Source organism: Loxodonta africana, chromosome 5 (genome assembly GCF_030014295.1).
Source record: "Loxodonta africana isolate mLoxAfr1 chromosome 5, mLoxAfr1.hap2, whole genome shotgun sequence".
Classification (NCBI taxonomy): domain Eukaryota; kingdom Metazoa; phylum Chordata; class Mammalia; order Proboscidea; family Elephantidae; genus Loxodonta; species Loxodonta africana.
The window spans coordinates 76,826,766-76,833,009 of NC_087346.1; positions in this window are offsets into that span (position 1 = coordinate 76,826,766).

Sequence of the window (6,244 nt, forward strand, 5' to 3'; positions counted from 1 at the left end):
CTGGGTGGACTAGTGCTATAGAAAGAACCAACAGTGAGACTGAGTTCATCTTCTGGCAGAAGGATGTATATTGAAATACACCTCTGTAGAAAAGAGTCAGTTCTGTTATTCTCACCTGAAAAGGCCTTATGTCATTTTGTATAGTCTCTATTGAGAGATCCAGGCCAACTTGAGTGGCATCATTAGCTATGATTTGGAAGGTGAATTTAGGATGACCAGACAGGTAACATATCCTGTCATCTTCCAGTGATCTTGGTGAGAAGTGATAAAGGCCTGAATGTAGGTAATAGTAGTAGATTTCAAAAGGTGGCTCAAGAAGACAAAGTACTATAATGAAATGTGCAAACACCTGGAGATAGAAAACCAAAAGGAAAGAACACACTTGGCATTTCTCAAGCTGAAAGAACTGAAGAAAAAATTCAAGCCTCAAGTTGCAATATTAAAGGATTCTACAGGGAAAATATTAAATGATGCAAGAAGCATCAAAAGAAGATGGAAGGAATACACAGAACCACTGTACCAAAAAGAATTGGTCAACATTCATCTATTCCAGGATGTAGCATATGATCAAGAACCGATGGTACTGGAGGAAAAAACCCAAGTTGCACTGGAGACATCTGTGAAAAACAAGTCTCCAGGAATTGACAGAATACCAACTGAGATGCTTCAACAAATGGATACAACAAATGGATGCAATGCTGGAAGCGTATAATCGTCTACGTCAAGAAATTTGGAAGACTGGGCCAACCAACTGGCAATGATCCACACTGGTGGCCCATTCCAAAGAAAGGTTATCCAATGGAATGTAAAAATTATCAAACAATATCATTAATATCACATGTTAGCACAATAATTCAAAAATGGCTACAGTCACACACTGATAGGAAACTGTTGAAAGTTCAAGCTGGATTTCAGAAGAGCATGTGAAACGAGAAATATCATTGCTGACGCCAGGTGGATCTTGACCACACTTGCCTGTACCTTAATGGGGAAAGATGCCAGAAAATGTGGGTTGGGTGTCTTCAAATTCTTGGGCATAACTGGAAGAAACAGACATGCTGAAAGGCTGGAAGAAGAAGTAGGAAAGGAATATCTAAGACTTCTTAGACTGTCTCCTTAGGTTGACCTATGCAAAACTGTCAAAAAGTTACAGTCACATCATTTGACTGCTTTTAAAAATCACATATTCTTATTACATCAAATTGCCCTATATTTAACCCTGGTCCCTGTGGACCTAGGAAACACCTAGAACAGACATGACTCACCATTCTGCCTCTACAGTATTAGAAATAATTCCATTTTCCATCAATAACATCCATCTGAAACTCAGGAAGAAATTCTGAAGCTAAGTCATTGCATTGAGGAAAGCATGGATAAAGGGAAAATTCTAAACTGATATTAATTACATTAAAACAGAACCTACTTTGTGGTGTGGTTTTTAAAGGCCTCAGAGAAGTCCTCCTACATTTTTGATCAGCACCTAAAATTTTAGCTTTTTATCTGTTAATAAAAATATTAATAATAACATTCAACATCTAGAAGATAAAACCTTATCATTCATATTGTTCTATTAATTTGAAAGTGTTTTTTTTTTGGAATGAGGTGGAACAAATTACTTTGAATCTCTCATCAAAAGAACTTTATTTGGTTCAGAAGACATTTTTTGATAAGCCACTAAGGAGAGAAAGATTTGAAGAAGCCCCAAGTGCAGATGGAGATTCCCGGTGCAGAACAAGGGTGAAAAAAATTATAATTGTGCTAAGAATAAAGGAAAACTAGAAGTTGGAAGCAGAGAGAGGATGGAGCCAGGCTTAAGTGTGTTGCCCAAGATTTGGCTACTTTGCATGTCTCATTATTTATTTAATCTTTAAAAACTTACCCTTAGATTTTCTGGCACAGGCAAAATAGAACATGTGTCTCTTATTCTGAACTTTAAGTAAATAAATGCTTGGAAACACATACAATTCTTATCACTACTTTCATGCACTGTAATAAAATGATTGAATGTGTTTTTTGAGCACTTACTTAGTGAAAGATTTATTTGTGAATAGAGCTGGACCATGTGTGAAAACTCTGAGAAACAGCATTTTCTAGGCCAATGAAACTTTGGAGGCAAAATCAAATAGATTATATTGCCAAAATGAAACTCCGTATCAATGAAGACACAAATACTGAGAACGGGAAAAATAATTAGAAATGAGTGAAACACCCTATGGCTAGTCTCGTAGAAGTCCAGGGCAATGATAATCCATATTGTGGAGCATAATATTGGAAATGTGTATTACTTTATTGAGCTAGGATTAATTTGAATACTGTGCTTATGTACACCTCTCATTCCTTCTGCTACAACTACCGTTTCTGATTTTAAAAATCCCTGGGTGGTGAAAACAATTTGCGCTTGACTACTGACCTAAAGGCTGGTTATTAAAACCCACCCAGAGACATTGTGGAAGAAAGGCTTGATGACCTCAGCCAAGAAACCCCGATGGAGCAGTTCTACTATGTAACACTTGGGGTTGCTGTGAGTTGGAACTGACTTGATGACAAGTTTGGTTTTTTGGTTTTGTTTTCTGATTAAAAAAAAGAAAATTATTAATTTAGCTTAACCTTTTCAGTGGGTATCATAAAGACACAGAAAAAGACTTTCCACAAAAATCTGTTTATACTTTCTAAACCCCTTGAGTAGTGGTGTTGGTGAAGAATATTGAATATACCATGAACTGCTAAAAGAACAAACAAATCTGTCTTGGAAGAAGTACAGCTGGCATTCTTCTTAGAAGACAGGATGACGAGACTTCATCTCACATACTTTGGACATGTTATCAGAAGGACCAGTCCCTGGAGAAGGACATCATGCTTGGTAAAGTGGAGGGTTAGCAAAAAAGGGGAAAACCCTCGATGAGATGGACAGACACAGTGGCTCACACATAACAACAATCACAAGGATGATGAAGGACTGGGCAGTGTTTCATTCTGTTGTACATAGAGTTACTATGAGTTGTAACTGACTCGAACAACAACAAAACCCTATAATTTAGTGATAGGCAAGTCTATGTTGATATGCCAAGGGTTTAATCATTAGGCTTATTAAATGCTGAATTTGAGAAGGACAAAACAATTTATGACAAAAATATATGAATATATAAAGTAAATGCTCTAATATTTAATGAATAAGTTATGTATGAAAAAATACATGTCATGCATAGCTAATTAGCTTTATTACGAATCCCCTAAATTACTTCTCTTTATCCTCCATAGTACCTTTCATCTAGGACTGCCCTCCGATTAAAAAACAAAAAGCAAAACAAAACAAAAAACAGTGTCTTGGTCCAGAGGATTGGGGAAAAAGCCCCAGTGGGTCAATGGTGCTTGGGAGCTATTGGCTTTCTTTGGTAGTATCTTGTTCAGGATACCTCCTGCTACAGAGGCCCTTTCCCATGGCTCTACCTGGCCTAGCTCTATCATTTGTCTGTGGCTCTGCTTGACACTGGTATGTCTTCCAAGTAGACACCAGAATTCTGTTTTTTCTGTCACTGAGTGACTGTTTACGATTATAATTTAAGAAGAATTTTGTTTCGTTTCTAAGAGCATCATTTCCTTATGGACATAACACAGTGAAAAGTTTGCCAGAGTTCTCCAAGATTTTGAAAAAGAGGTATTTGAAAAATCTAAAAAATGACTGGTTTTAAGAACAATTGCTATTGGTTACCACATAATAGATTTGAGTCCTATTGCCAAGGACTGTTCTCTCTCAACACTGTTAATTCCTTATTAATAAGGAAAGAACTAAGTTTAGTCATTTCATAATCCAGGGTCCAGAACTTACTCTCTTGGAACTTCTGTCACGGTGACTCTTTTGTAATTAGTTGAGGCTGACTGGGCAAAGGGATGACAGAAATATGTCAAAGATTTGGTTTCCAAGTATCTTTTATGCTACGACTGGCACCTAAGAAAGTATTTATTTTCCTAGATGAAAACACAGACTTCATTGATATTTTTAGTATGAAAAATTAGAATTGATTTCTTTATCATTTTTGTGTTTTATAGCTGAAATCTTGTCATCATCAATCTCTAACTTTAGTAATGATGTGAAGAATTTCAAGTATTGCGGGCAAAGATTTCAAATAGATTCTAAAACCACAGAATCCAAGAATGTCTTTGAGTAGGGGAATTCTTTGTTAGTGTGTGTCTTTGTCCCTTAATTCTTTTTGTTTTGAAAGTTATATTCTGTTATGGGCCTTAGGTCTGGAGTTGTGGTCCTTTTGATTTCTATATTGCCAAGATTAAGATTAGATGGCAAAAAGAACACTGGATGAGCAAGCATGAGCCATTTTTGGTCCTGGCTTTACTTCTACACCTACTGGTTATATGATCTTGGCAAAACTATTAAAACCAGTCTGCGTTACTCTTTCCTCATCTGGAAAATGAGGTGATTTGGTTAGACAACTTCCGCTGTCTGTTCTGACTCTGAGAGGCCATGATTCCATTACTCCACTTAAGTTTAGATGTATTTCAACTTTCAATGGGACAAGTGAATAAGAGGAAAGAAACATTTCTCAGCAGAGTCTAAGACCAAAAATATTAAGTTGTTTGAAATCACACATCTCTGAGCACACTGGAGTATGTTGATCTTCATTTTCCACTCTTATACAAAGGTTCAGTAAAAAAAAGTTCTTATCTTGGACAAACAATGCTAGCTGCTTGTTTAGCATATGTTGAAGATAAAAAGAAAAAGTCCCTCTGGTTGTTTAGAGGGCTATTTTACCTTAGTCTCAATAACTGAGTACTTTTTGCTGTTTCTTTTGTTCTCCATAGGGCACCTAGAATTGATACTCACTGGCAAATAGGGGTGGAGTGTTATTAATCACTATTGAAACGCTAATCAAATATGTGGTAGTCAAATCTTGACATTCACAGAGCAGCTTATTTTGTTTTGTTTCTTGAACAATAAACAAATTAGAAATGTAATTTCTAGCCAAATCTCATCCAAGACCATTTTGTTCTTGCTTTAATAACCAGTTCCCAGAGAACAGTCAGTGCTTTCCCCCAAAGGCATAAAAACAAGGTGGAGAGTATAATTACATTGGATGGTAATTTGAAAATCTCAGCCTTTCAAGTACAGTTATTAACTACACTCGTGAAAAATTGGTTATGCCTCTTTTCCTCAAAGTGAGAAGGATGCAATGAGGAAGTGGAAGGGAACCGAGATTGTGGCCATTTGTGTGGGGATAATGCCAACTAAACTGCTGGCAAAAGGAAGTTTAGAATTTGCAAGAATTCATAAAATAATGTTCCCGAGAGCCCTTCATAAGAAATCTACTGGAGGACAAATTTCAGCCAACCACAAGGTAGCTGGAAAATGGAAGGACAAAGCAGCTTTGTTTTTACTGTTGCTGCTGTTAAAGCAAGTTTGTTAGGATCAAGCCCTGTTCTGATCTGCATCTAAACAGAGTATAAGCAACCTGTCTGCTGTCACCCTGACAATGACAACGATGGTGTCCACGCTGTCACAACTTTCCTGGTTGCTTATACTTGTCATAGGAGCACTGGTGGCGCAGTGGTTAAGAGATAGGCTGCTAACCAAAAGGTCAGCAGTTAGAATCCACCAGTTGCTCCTTGGAAATCCCACGGGGCCATTTTACTCTGTCCTTATAAAAAAAAAAAAAAAATTTTTTTTATGGGGTTGCTATGAGTTGTAATCAACTCAACAGCAATGCTTTTTTTTTATTTTTTAATATACACTTGTCATAGTGAAATTTATTTTGGCATAGAAATGGGAGACAATACTGCACCTAACAATCACAAATGTTGGAAAATCAGTCAATGCAATCCATGCGGTGTTCTATATGACTCCCTGATCTGGGTGAATAGCTGAAGGAAATGATCACTAAAATCCCTTTCAGTGGTCATATTTCATGATCTTACAGCTTTTTAGCAAGGCATAAAATACCAAGGTTTTAGTCTGATTGAAGGTCACCATTCTGTCCTTAAAATTGCCATGAATGATGGAGCTAATGCTAGCAAGGTACCAAATTTAAAGCAGAGGGGCTATCTCATAAAAAGGAAATAGATATTGAAATCTTTAAACTATCCAAGCAAGCTTATCAGCCCATGAAATAAAATCACATTAGATGTTGGCCTAGCCTTGGAGCACTTCTAATTTGAGAATTCCAGGAGAATTTATCCGAAGACTTTCGAATAGTTTGGGTTAAGTTGAGGGTAGATCTGATGGTTTACAACCTGA